Source organism: Eubalaena glacialis, chromosome 2 (assembly GCF_028564815.1).
Source record: "Eubalaena glacialis isolate mEubGla1 chromosome 2, mEubGla1.1.hap2.+ XY, whole genome shotgun sequence".
NCBI classification, from domain to species: Eukaryota; Metazoa; Chordata; class Mammalia; order Artiodactyla; family Balaenidae; genus Eubalaena; species Eubalaena glacialis.
Window position 1 is genome coordinate 106,322,312 of NC_083717.1, and position 14,541 is coordinate 106,336,852.

Sequence of the window (14,541 nt, forward strand, 5' to 3'; positions counted from 1 at the left end):
CCGTTCAGTTAACTTGAGGTTTTCCGAATGGTTGACTACTTAATTCTCCGAATTCAGGTTCCCACAGTAAAATAACTTGCTCCTTCTACTTCTGGGGTTGTTTCGTGAGCAGAATAGCTGGTGTTCTTTCATCTGTGGCTGCCCACATCCAATCCTGATTATCGTTCTAGTTTGCATACAGCGGCACTTCTAATTTGTCCGTGCATTGCAGGCTATTGCTCTCTGAAATCCATGCCTTGATGACTGGTGACTTTGCTACCACTGCAAGGAGTGTGATGGATGTCTACATGTCTTTTGTTAAGCTTCTGGCAAAAGCCAGAGCACCAGACACTGAGGAATGTAAGGTTCTAATATAGCATATCAGGCATGTAATATGGTTATTCAACTGCCCCTTCTAGAGTACTGGATCCTGACCATGTATGTAGGCATTTCCTTACTGGTTTTAACGAGTGCTTTGGTTCTTTAGGGAAGGCAAAGGTAAAAGAATGAGAACCCCAGGGGAATTTTCCACTCAATTCCTAGAACACAAGTACCCTAAATGCAGTATTCTTTGGTCTAGTCTAATTTATCCCTAGGAACACTGTCTGAATATCAATAACTATTTTCAAGGTAGCCTAACTTTCCAGTAGTGTGTTCCAGAAGCCACTATCATAAGGAATCCCTTTGGTGTACTTGTCCTGCATCCAGTCATGAACCTGTGGGGAGATTGGGGATTTCTAGTTTGTCTACAAACTGTAGGGTGGCTAAGGGACCTCTTACCTTCAGGGTAGACCCAGAAGATAAGCCTTTGGGGAAGAGGTTTTGTTTAGTCTTGTGTCAGCTGTTAAGGAGAATTCCAATGGGAGAAGTCTGCTCATCTGAGCATTTCTTTTCCCTTTGAAGAATTCCAGGGCATTCCAGTTTGGCTCAGAATATGTGGCGAATTGATGTAAAAGCAGACCTTTCTTGGAGTAGCTGTGAGCTACAATAGTTTCACATCATCGCCACCCAGGAATGATATGACAGAACTCTGTGGTTGTAGGAAATACTTCAAGAAAATATATTGAGATAATATCTTTTAAAGTTTATGAATTTCTTTCTCCTCTAGTATTTATTGAGCTCAATCTCAGCTTATACTCAGACATTCTGATTTAATTATCTAGGATGGGGACCAGGGATCCTGATGATCTGAATATGCAGCCTGCATTGAGAGCCACCAACTACCCAACCCCCTCATTCTACAGATGAGGAAATTGGGGGATTAATTAAAATGGCACCAATACAGCATATTTAAGTAAAAAAATTTTTCATAAATATGTAGTTAATAATTTTCAAAACCTGAAACTTCTTGACCAAGGGAGACTTAACTGTCTGGACAATTGTTTACCATTTCCACTTTTTGGGGGGGGGTGGGGGAGGACTAAAGGTCTTCCTTATCTCTGATATTAACTCTGTGGACATGGATTAACCTTTCTAACCTTTCTCTGAAAGAATTACCAGCCAAATATTTACCCACAGGAGCTGACACAAGCAAGTTTAAAAAGAAAAAAGAGGGACTTCCCTGCTGGTTCAGTGGTTAAGACTCTGCGCTCCCAATGCAGGGGGCACGGGTTCAATCCCTAGTTGGGTAACTACTCCACATGCTGCATGGCACGGCCTAAAAAAAAAAATAAACAAAGAAAAGAAAAAAAGAATAAAAGTTGAAATAACATAGTTGACTCTCACTTTTTAACTTTCTCTAACAGAACTTTAGTATACAAATAGAAGAGCTATTTTAAATAGCTTACAAAATTAAAAACCAAACAAGGATTAAAATCTGAGAGGCAAACAGGTGCCATGGTGATTTTTTTAAATAGCTGTACCTTCTTTGACACAACCCCCTCCAAGAGTGGGGTTTGTTTCCTCCCCTTGACACAGAATAGCTAGTGACTGCTTTAACCAATAGGGCAGGGCTCAGCAAACCTTTTCTGTAAAGGACCAGATAGTAAATATTTTAGGCTTTGCAGACCATATGGTCTCTGTTGCAACTACTCAACTCTACATCAGAGCACGAAAGGAGACACAGAAGATACATAAACGAATGGACATGGCTATGTTCCAATAACACTTTCTTTACAAAGTCAGGTGGCAGGATGGATTAGGCATCGGGTCACTGTTTGCTGACCCCTGCAATAGAGTGTGGAAGAAGTGATGCTCTGTGACTGCTGAGGTGAGGTCATAAAAGGCCACAGAGCTCCCGCCTGGGTCTCCTGGAACACTCATGCTCAGGACGGTTCCTCTTGGAACTTGGCCACCATCCTGGGAGAAGCCCACACCAGAGAGAGGCCCCACATAGGTGCTCTTCTCAACAGCCCCAGCCAGCCCAGCCTTCATGTCATCCCAGCCCAGGTGCCAGCATGGAGTGAGGAAGCCTCCATGTGATTCCAGTTTCCAGCCTTTCAAATCACCCCTCAGCCTTTGAGTCTTCCCCACTGAGGCCCTGGACATTGTGGAGCAGAGATAAAATGTCCCCACCATGCCCTATCTGAATTTCATTAGGATAATAAAACTTTTGTTTTTATGTTGCTAGGTTTGGAAGTGGTTTGGTGTGCAGCAATAAATAATTAGAACAGACATTGAATGAACAAAATGCAAGAGCACATGTGGAAGGCTAAAAATCTCAGGAAAGAGAGTTTCTGTATGTGTAGAACATTCAATGCTTGACATTGCTGTGGTTTCAGATACTTTGTAGGTAATACTAAAACAAAATTTATGATGCTAGTCTATACTAGAAAAGCTTTCAAACTTTAAGTAGTATGAACTATGCTAGTAGTCACATTTAAATTACAATGAACTAACTTCATCAGAACAAGAGAGAAAGCAAGCATGACCTAGTCAGTCTTTTGTAACCTAATCTTGGAAGTGATATCCATCATTTTTGCCATGTTCTATTTATTAGAAGCAAACCATTAGGTCCAGCCCACACACAGAGGCAAAGTCACTGGGGGGGCAGTTTAGAAGCGTGCCTACCCCAGAATGCAAGAGAGGTAAATTTTGGGGTGAATGTTTGCATACCTAAAATAGTCTTTTTCTACTCTCATATTTAATTGGTAGTTTGGGCATAGAATTCTAGGTTGGGAGAGTTAGGCTGGTTCTCGTCCCCAACCTTGCCTGAGGGTGGGATGCCCTGAGGAGACAGGAAGGGGGAAGCAAGACTTGAGAGATGAGGATGCTTAACTCCTTCACGGCCCCCACTGCACAAGGAAGAGTCAGAGCTGGTCTTTAGGTTCCCTGGAGGACCCGGCCAGATGCAGAGCAGGTGAAGAAGCATAGCAAAGCAGATTTAAAAATATAAAACTTAGAAGATAAAACATTATTGGTGATGTGCCAAACACTTTGAGACCTCTATGATCTGTAGAAATAGTCATTATAGTACACTTTTTTATCTCACCAGTCATCTGAACAATCTGCCTAATAGACAGAAAACAAAAGAATTGAGTGAAGGTGAAATCATGACACTGAAACATAAAAACCAAAACCAAAATCAACAAAACTTCTGAACAGGAACAAAAATATAAGGATACAAAGTGATGCTCAGACCCCCCGTGCAGAAGAAGGAGGTGAAGAACTGGATGAAGACATTTTATCTTTAACTCTTGAAGAGAATGGAAACAATACCTAAAAACCTTTATTTGAAATTTCCTTAAAAGAACTTTTTTTTTTAGATTTAAGTATAGTTGATTTACAATATTATATTAGTTTCAGGTGTACAACATAGTGGTTCAATACTTTTATAGAGTATACTCCATTTAAAGTTATTACAACATAATGGCTATATTTCCCTGTGCTGTACAGTATGTCCTTGTTTACTATTTATTTTATACATAGTAGTTTGTATTGAAATTTCAATTCTTATGTAAAACAAAACCTACCTCTGGATGGACATGCGGCTGATGAACTCCCATAAATTCTCTTGACTTCTGATAACTCTCAAGCACTGCAGAAATGCAAGACAAATTCTGGTGAAGAGGTGCTGAGAAGGCATTTTGAGACAACACCAGTTAACATACTCTGTTGGCAAACAGCAGAATCAGCTGCTAGAGATCCATGAGAGCCTCATTCAGGAAGAAACCCTCAGGGAAGTGAGGGACTCATGATCATGACAATGTGTGAACATAGCTGGGGAAGAACACCAGACCGTCCTGGTGAGGTTTGCTGATGAATTTCATACTCAAGAGAAGAATTTGTAGGCTTCCTTCCTCATCAAGTTGATACAGAAATTCTGGTTGTGTAATTTCACACTGGGGTAACTGAGAAGTAGGGACTTAATATGGAGCACTGTCATGGCCAGGCAGACATTGTATCCAGTAGATTTTCTTCAAAAATGAAAGTTGTTGCTTTAAGACTCATAGGGAAGTATCCCTAAGCTGTCTACACACTCTGTTCTTCCTGTGCCTTACATATGTGGTTGGCAAAATCAGTGCCTGTTAGGGGCGTACCTGTTGCATTGGGAACAACTGAGGAAGGTTGTTCTTTTATCCATCAATTACCATGACTCTTTTAGAACTTGACAATGTAATTTCTGTCTCTTCTCAGAATAATGAAAAGGGTAATGACCTGAAGGAAATTTATCATTCTCAGTGGACAGACAAGAATGATGCTTTTGAAATTTAAATAGATCTCCTGCAAGCACTTACTTTATGTTTAGATGGAATAACCGTCTAGCTGGCTGAGCATTTGTCCTCTGCAGTGTATCAACAGATTTTTATTTCATTTTTGTCACTGTTGTCCTTTAAAGTGTCCTATCTTAACTTCTTTAAAAAGTCCTATCTTTTTCGAGAGTCTTTGGAGAAAATCTCCAGGGGGCAAATCTTTGACGTTTTCTTTGCAGTCAGTAGAATGATTGCAGCGTTGCATTCACTAATGAGGTGATGGAAAATATTAAAACTTACCATGGATTTTGGTTTGAGGAAGCCATAAGTTTGATAACCAAACCTGATATTCAAATGAAACTCCCTGGGAAATTCCACAGAGTTCAGCAAGGTAACCTGGAATCTCAATTAACCTCTGAGACTTACTCTGAAGAATCCCTAAGTGTTCCAACAGTGGAGCACATTACTCGGGAACTTAAAGATACAGCTGACCCCTGAACAACACAGGTTTGAACTGCACGGGACCACTTATGCGGGACTTTTGCAATAATAAATACCACAGTACTATGTGATCCACAGTTGGGCAAATCCATGGATAGGGAGGAACTGTGGTTAGGGAGAGCTGACTGTAAGTTACATGCAGATCGACTGCAGGCAATGTTGGTGCCCCTAACCCCCAAGTTGTTCAAGTATCAACTGTATATACTCAGAACAACACCCCAAAGCCTGTAAATGCTTATCTCTGGTACCATCGGTCACAGGACAGATCAAATTCAACACATCAGAGGAATAGCATGCTGATGTGTACACAAGTGACTTAGCCAACCCTGACACACTCTCAGCCCAGCTCTACAATTGGAGAATCAAGCAGAAACACAGAAGGACAGAGGTAGAGCTTCCATCCACCCCTTATGAAGCCCTCCACCTGCCTGGACTCAAGTTTTTTCCTAATGTTTATGCATTGCCGAAGGGCCTTTGCATTCTTCCTGTGATGGAGGTTGAGAATGAGCCCCATGAAAATGGAGGAAAGCATCTCAAAGCACACCTGAGGAACACTTTGACAGACCTAAGCTCAAGTAACTTGGTTTTGTTTTAAATGAATTTTTATGTAAAATATGACCTGGATTTCATGGTAGACACATATATCAAACTATACAACTATGCTTCCTACAGATAATTCATAAACCATCAAAATACCTAAAAGAATGTTTAAAGATAGGTTTTCTCCTATATTTAATATTTGAAGTAAAAGCTGTAAGGTGCACGTAGGCACCTTAATCTTTGAATATTTTTGCCTACAGGGCTCTGACTGAATACATTAGCCATTGATAATCTACCTGTTTAAACAACCACCGTTTTAACGCTCACACTTTGAAAACTTATCTGGTCTTCCAGAAGATAGTATTGAAAGCACCACATTTCATTTCTGCGTGATCTCTGGTACCGGCACTCTGGAATTGTTCAAAGTCATTTCAAACATAGCATTTGTTATCACTGTGGACCCAACTGTATTGAGTTATCAGTTTTTTGAGGGAATAAATTTTGGGGAGGTGTGGGAGGAAGGAATACATTTTATAAAATATTACAACGAATCTCACAACTGACCTTTGACTAGTTGAAGGTTTAAGTATATTGTTAAACATTTGTAATGTACAGTGAAGGGAATTACCAGAGAGAGAGAGAGAGAGAGAGAAACTGTGAGCTGGTTAAACAGTGTAGTTTTGTCTTTATCAAGTGAACCTAAAGGAACAAGTTACAATTGAAGTTCAGATGAAGAGCCTACCACTGTTGTTCCACATATGGTTGCTGCTATTTACGTTACTTTGAGGAGCCTACACCTTCTTCTATCATAACCTTTTTATCAGGTATATGTTAAACACTTCTGCATCATGCTCAAGACAGAATTAGAAGCAATGGATACAACTGATTTACTGTTTTCTTCTGCTTTTTCTCTGACTACACTTACTTCATCTTGAGCTGGAAAACGTGCAAAAATAAATATTTTGTGGTTCATTTAGGAATAAAACAGTATATATGGCTATTGTCTTTAGTGAGGAAAATAAATTTTATTTTAATCTAAATGAATTTTTATTTCATCTTATTTCAACGAAATAAGCTTATTTCAATATAAATAAAATATGGATTTGGCTTTTCGATAAATTTGTTTTAACATTTCATTTTGAAAACATTGTGCCTAGATGAGTTTGCTGGTGAATTCTTCCAAACTTTTAATACGGAAAAAATTACACCAATTCTCTATAATCGCTTTCAGAAGACAGAAGCAGAGGAAATACTTCCTAACTGATTTTATGAGGCCAGAATTACCATGATATCAAAACTAGACAAAGACATTACAAGAAAAGGAAACAACAGACTGATCTCTCTCATGAACATATATGCAAAAATATTTAGCAAAATATTAGCAAACCAAATCCAATAATGTATAAAAAGTATTATACACCATGACCAAGTGGGATTTATCCCAGGTATGCAAGATTGGTTCAACATTCAAAAATCAACTAATGTAATCCATCACATCAACAGGCTAAAGAAAATCACATGATCATATCAATAAATGCAGGAAAAACATTTGACAAAATCCAACACCCATTCCTAATAAAATCTATCAGAAAACTAGGAATAGAGGGAAATATCCTCAACTTCATAAAGAACATCTACAGAATACAACTAAAATACTTAATGGTGAGAAGGTAATTGTCTGTGTAGAAAATGTGAAAGAATCAACCAAAAAAATCCTGGAACTAATAAGCAATTATAGCAAGGTTGCAGGATACAAAGTTAATATACAAAAGCCAATCATTTTCTTATGTACCAGCAATGAAGAAGTGTAATCTAAATTGAAAAACACACTACCATTTACATTAGCACTTAAAAAATCTAATACTGAGGTATAAATCTAACAAAATATATGCAAGGTCTATATGAGGAAAAATACAGAACTCTGATGAACAAAATCAGAGAAGAGCTAAATAAATGGAGAGATATTCCATGTTCACAGACAGGAAGACTCAATATTGTCAAGATATCAGTTCTTCCCAACTTGCTCTATAGATTCAACACAATCACAATAAAAATCCCAGGAAGTTATTTTTGTAGATGTTGACAAACTGATTCTAAAGTTTCTATGAAGAGGCCAAAGACCCAGAATAGCCAACACAACATTGAAGGAGAAGAACAAAACTGGAAGACTGATACCACCAGACTTCATGATTTACTATAAAGCTACAGTAATCAAAACAGAGTGGTATGGGCATAAGAATAAAGAAATAGATCAAGGGAACAGAGTACAGAGCCCAGAAACTGACCCACATAAATACAGTCAACTGATCTTCAATGAAGGAGCAAAGGTAATATAATAGAGCAAAGATAGTCTTCTCAACAAATGGTACTGGAACAACTGGACATACACATGCAAAAAAAAAAAAAAAAGGAATCTAGACACAGACCTTATACCTTTCACCAAAACTAAATCAAAATGGATCACAGGCCTAAATGTAAATGCAAAAATATAAAGATAACATAGGCGAAAATCCTAGTTGACCTTAGATATAGGGGTAACTTTTTAGATACACCAAAGGCATGATCCATGAAAGAGATAATTGATAACCTAGACTTCATTAAGATTAAAAACTTCTGCTCTGTGGAATACAATGTCAAGAGAATGAGAAGACAAGCCACAGACAGACATATTTGCAAAAGACACATCTGATAAAGGACTGTTGTCCAAAATATACAAAGAACTCTTAAAACGCAACAATAAGAAAACAAATAACCCAACTGAAAAATGGGCCAAAGACCTTAACAGACACCTCATCAAAAAAGATGTACAGAAGGAAAATAAGCATATGAAAAGATGCCATCACATTATACGTCTTCAGGGATATGCAAATTAAAACAACAGTGAGATCGCCACAACTACCAGAATGGCCGAAATCCAGAACACTGACAACACTAAATGCTGACAAATACGTAGAGCAACAGGAACTCTCATACATTGCAAAATGGTACAACTGCTTTGGAAGACAGTTTGACAGTTACTTACAAAACTTAAAAAAAAAATACTTAAAAAAATCAGCTTTATATTGAAGTATAATTGACATATAAAATTGTAACATACTTAAAGTATACACTGTGGTGATTTGATACACGTATACTTTGTGAAAGGATTCCCCATCTAGTTAATTAACACATCCTCTTACCATATAATCCAGCAATCACACTCCCTGGTATTTACTCAAAAGTAAATAAACACTTATATGTATATAAAACACTTATATGTATATAAAAACGTGCACACAGATGTTTATAGCAGCTTTATTCATAGTTGCCAAAAGTTGGAGCAATCAAATGTCCTTCGGCAGGCAAATCAATAAACTGTGGTACATTTTAGTTATTTATTTTTGGCCACGCCACATGGCATGTGGGATCTTTGTTCCCTGACCAGGGATTGAACCCACACCCCCTTCATTGGAAGCGTGGAGTCTTAACCACTGGGCCGCCAGGGAAGTCCCAATCTGTGGTACATTCAGACAATGGAATATTATTCAGTGTTAAAAAGAAATGAGCTATGAAAAGCCATGAAAAGACACAGAGGAAACTTAAGTACATGTTACTAAGTAAAAGAAGCCAATCTGTAAAAGCTACATACTCTATGATTCCAACAACATGACATTCTGGAAAAGGCAAAACTATGGAGATAGTAAAAAGATCAGTGATTGCCAGGGGTTAGGGTGGAAGGAGGGACCAAGAGGTGGAGTACAAAAGACTTCTGGTGCAGTGACAATACTCCGTATGCTATAATGGTGGATACACGTCATTATACACTTGTCAAACCCATAGAACGTACAATACTAAAAAGGGAAAGCTAATGCACGCTGTGGACTCTGGGTGATTATTATACGTCAATGATGTTCAATGATTGTAACAAATGTACCACTCTGGTGGGGGGATGTTGATAGTGGAGGAGGCTGTGGGTGGGCAGGAAGGAAGAATATGGTAAATCTTGCCTTTTCTGCTCAATTTTGCTGTGAATCTGAAACTGCTTCTAAAAGAATAAAGTCTATTTTTAAAAAATTTAACTAATTCACAGAGTGATTTTTTTAAAATATTTATTTATTTATTTATTTGGCTGAGCTGGGTCTTATTTGCCACACAATCTTCGTTGCCGCGTGTGGGATCTTTTAGTTGCAGCATGTGAACTCTTAGTTGCAGCACATGGGATCTAGTTCCCTGACCAGGGATCAAACCCGGGCCCCCTGCATTGGGAGCACAGAGTCTTAGCCACTGGACCACCAGGGAAGTCCCTCACAGAGTGATTTTAACAGAGTTTATGTGATGAATAAAGAGCACTCCAAATATCTAAGCACATTTTTTTTCTATTTCGTAAAACTTCTCAGTGGCCTCACTGAAGGCAGAGAAACTAGTTATGAGTCTATTAGAAATGATCATACCTGAAAAGCAGATTTCTTCAATCAGTATGTCTCCAAAGACAAATCTAGAACCAACTATGGTATTGTTCAGGAAAATCTGAGTGGGGGGCGGGGAAGAGCTATAGTTAATACACAATCTCTCTAACCTCTAGATGAGGGTTCTCAACAGGGGACCATGGACTCCTGTGACATCCATAGATCAAGGCAATCCTTGAACTCTATGAAACTTTGTAACATTTTCATGGATGTGCTTTTTCATGGTTTTTTAAAAATCAAATTCTAAAAGGATTCCACGACACAAAAAAGGTTAAGAACTACTAGCTAAATTATGTTCTTTTACCCACGTTTAATCTGCTTTTTTAAAAGTAGACCTAAGTAACTCTTTGGAGAATGAAAAAAACTACCACAACAGGAATATTGGGCACCCGAAATTGTGGAAAAACTGCTAGGTACAGCATGTTTAATTGGATGAACCTAAGAATCATGCAGGAAATCAAAAAAATCTGGTCCTACTCAACTAGGTGCTGACGATAGGAAAAAAACTCAAAACTTTTCTCTTTTTTTTTCTCTTTATGCCTTTTGTCATCCTGTAAGGATCATGGGACCTTCCTTAGCAGAGGAATATCTCCTACATCAAATCAGAACTATTGGGACTTCCCTGGTGGCACAGTGGTTAAGAATCCGCCTGCCAATGCAGGGGACACGGGTTCGAGCCCTGGCCCGGGCAGATCCCACATGCCGCGGAGCAACTAAACCCGTGTGCCACAACTACTGAGCCTGCACTCTAGAGCCCACGAGCCACAACTACTGAGCCTGCGTGCCACAACTACTGAAGCCCGCGCGCCTAGAGCCTGTGCTCCGCAACAAGAGAAGCCACTGCAATGAGAAGCCCGCACACTGCAACAAAGAGTAGCCCTCGCTCGCCATAACTAGAGAAAGCCCGCGCACAGCAACGAAGACCCAACGCAGCCAAATAAATAAATGAATGAATGAATGTTTAAAAAATCAGAACCATTATCTGGTAATGTTGGTATTTGGATTAAATGAATACATTGGCTCAAGGCCTGGAAATATTAGGGATGGATAAGCCAGCAGCTGATGGGTGTGACAATATCATGCCATATTGATATGGCCTACTCATAATTCCATAAATGCCTCACTCTGAACCCTTCAGCATTAGAACGTATAATTCTCCTTTGTGTTGAATGGGAAGACTATGTTTTTACCATGAAGTTCAAGTCATTTTTAGGATATCATCTTCCACACCACAACTCTTGCCTAATATCATTTCCTTTAAAGTGTGACTGAAGTGAGTATTTTTTGTACAGAGTTCACTAAAATCCTGATGCAGTTACCTTTTGTTAATTTATTAGAAGCATAATCCATAGTAATTTATGCCTTTCTGTTATATAAAACCATATCTACCCCAAACGATTCATTTGTAATTTGACATGAATTATATTATTTTTCACTTTCCAAACATCTTGCTTAGGCCAATATTAAAGTAGCTTAAAGGCCCAAAGCATACAGCAAAATGGGAATATGACCCTGAAGAACTTTAAATACCAAGATGAAACTAAATTAGAATAATGGGCTGTGGGTTATAATACATTATTATATTATAATAATGTAATATTAGTAAATATAATCATAGTAAGCTTAAGAGAAGGAATTTTATTTATTGATCTTCATAGCCTCTACAGAACTTAGCACAGTGTCTGGAACAAAGTAGATTCCAGAAGAGTCTGATAAATAATCTCTTAAATATTTATTTTCTTTGCTTGCCTGTATTTATGTTAACAGAAAAAAACTGAAATGTTGGGCCCCAAATTCAGTTGAGGTATCGCTAGTTTAGTCCTATATTTTCTATAGCCATCTTTATATTGTGTTGTAGTAAGAGCCTTAAGAATTTCACTTCTGTATATTATCATGGGGACATAATCTGAAAGTCAACAAAACTGTATGCACAATGATATCTGTAAAATCCTTAATTATAAAAGCAAACACTGAAAACAACTTAAGTGTCAACAATGGGAAAATGGTTAACTAGTTACAATGGAATGCTTAAAGTAAGTTTTATTTAATTAAATAAATTACATTAAGAATATAATTAATTTTAACAACATTAAGGTAATGTTTATATGATAATATTAAGTAAAAAAAAAGAACAGGCTACAAAAATGTATATACATTTTACTATATTTAAATTTTTTTAGAAAATTAATGTTATGGGAAATTCTAGCCAAAGTCTCTAACACTATGATGTATACATTTTTTTCATTTTTCTTCTGGAAAGAAGATGAAGTTAACAAATTATGATCATGAAGTAATTTTTACCAGGATTTGTGTGACCTTTCCAAGAAAGTAAATACATATATATCAATAAGGAAAAAGTACATGCAGTTTTGCAGAATGTCCATGAGAAGTCATACATCTTTCTTTGTTAATGCTTATTTGCTATTTAATGTTTCTATTAGAAAGTTGAGAGAGACTTGCCCCTTAGTACTTTGAATGAGGCTACAAAGTTGTGTGAATGTCAATGTTGAAACTGCCTCAAATGAGGAATAAGAGTTAAGTACACACTGTCACCAAGCGCCCACAGTATTTGCTTGGTGGAGGTATTAAAGGGATCAGAACCCATTGCCCTCTTCCTTGAAGCTGTCACTCAATACTGCCCGGGAAGTTGGGCTGTAGGTTGTCCAGCAAACGCTGTCCAGCTCTAGGACCACGCAAGCCATGTCAGCTTGGGTGGCCCTGGACTGCACAAATACTTGAGATAGTCTCACCTTTGGCAGGAGACTAAACGCAATCCAAATAACACAAAAATTTTGCTTAGAAATGCCTTAGAGAATAAAGGAAAAATAAAAAAAATGTTTGAATGTTTTTTGCTTTTTTATATCCTAAAATTTCCATTTCATTTCATTTAAAAGCCTTGTCCAGGGAATTCCCTGGTGGCGCAGTGGTTAAGACTCCGTGCTCCCAATGCAGGGGGCCCAGGTTTGCTCCCTGGCCAGGGAACTAGATCCCACATGCATGCCGCAACTAAGAGTTCGCATGCCACAACTAAAGAGCCCATGAGCTGCAACTAAGGATCCCGCCTGCCAGAAATAAGACCCAGCACAACCAAATAAATAAATATTTAAAAAAATAATAATAATAATAAAAAAAATAAAAGCCTTGTCCAGAGACAGGAGATCATCTTTATTTTTGGCAAGGTTCTAAATGGCTAGGCAACTATCCTAACATAATTTATTTACTAATTTATCTTTTCCACATTGATTTGAAATAATGCCTGTATCATTTACAAAATTCCCATATACACATTCTATTTTTAGACTCCCAATACTATTCCACTGAAGTGTAGATTTCTTGGCATAACATACCAAATTGTTTCAAGCATTGTAGCTTCACGATTAAATATCCAATTGGGTCAGTGTATTAGTTATCTATTGCTGCATAACAAGTAACCCCTGAAATTCAGCATCATAAAACAACATTACCTCACACAATTGTAAGGAATCTGGGGGCAGCTTAGCTGGGTGGTTCTGCCTCAGAGTCTCACAAGGTGGCTATCCAGGTGTAGGATGGGGCTGAAGTCATCTCAAGGCTTGACTGGGCTGAAGGAGCCACTTCTAAGCTCACCCACATTGTTGTTGTTGACAGGGATTGGTTCCTCACTCGATGCTGGCCAGAGGTTTTAGTTCCTTGCCACGTAGGTCTTTCCACAGGGCTGCTCACAATATGGCAGCTTGTATCCTCCAGGGTGAGAGACCAGGGGATGGGGCGATGTCCAAAGCAGAAGCCTGTCTTTTATAACCTAATCTTGAAGCTGACATATCCTTACCTCTGTCATATGTTACGGGTCACACAGACCAATTAATCTGTAAATTAATAGTGTTCCAGATTTAACAAAGAAAAGTATAGCATTCTCAGTTAAATATAATTTTCAGATAAACATCAAAACTTAGTATATTGCAATAAAGTGAGTCACATGAATTTTTTGGTTTCCTAGTGCACGTAAAAGTTATGTTTACACTATAATGTAGTCTAGTAAGTGTGCAATAGCATTATGTCTGAAAAAACAATGCACATACCTTAATTAAAAAATACTTTATCACTAAAATATGTTACCCACCATCCAAGCCTTCAGTGAGTTGTAAGTTTCTTTGCTGGTGAGGGTCCTGCCTCGGTGTTGATGGCTGCTGACTGATCAGGGTGGTGGTTGCTGAAGGCTGGGGTGGCTATGGCGGTTTCTTAGAATAAGACAACCATGAAGCTTGCCACATCGACTGACTCTTCCTTTCACGAATGATTCCTCTGTAGCCTGCAATGCTGTTGGATAGCATTTTACCCACAGAACTTCTTTCAAAACTGGAGTCAATCCTCTTAAACCCTGGCACTGCTTTATCAACTAAATTTATGTAATACAGTAAGTCCCCTACATACGAATGAGTTCTGTTCCGAGAGCGCGTTCGTAAGTC

General features: G+C 38.2%; 1 pseudogene; it reads left to right on the forward strand.

The window, feature by feature from the left end:
- Positions 1-3,365: 3,365 nt before the first annotated feature.
- LOC133084648 (52 kDa repressor of the inhibitor of the protein kinase-like) lies at positions 3,366-5,854 on the forward strand (annotated as a pseudogene).
- Positions 5,855-14,541: the final 8,687 nt, after the last annotated feature.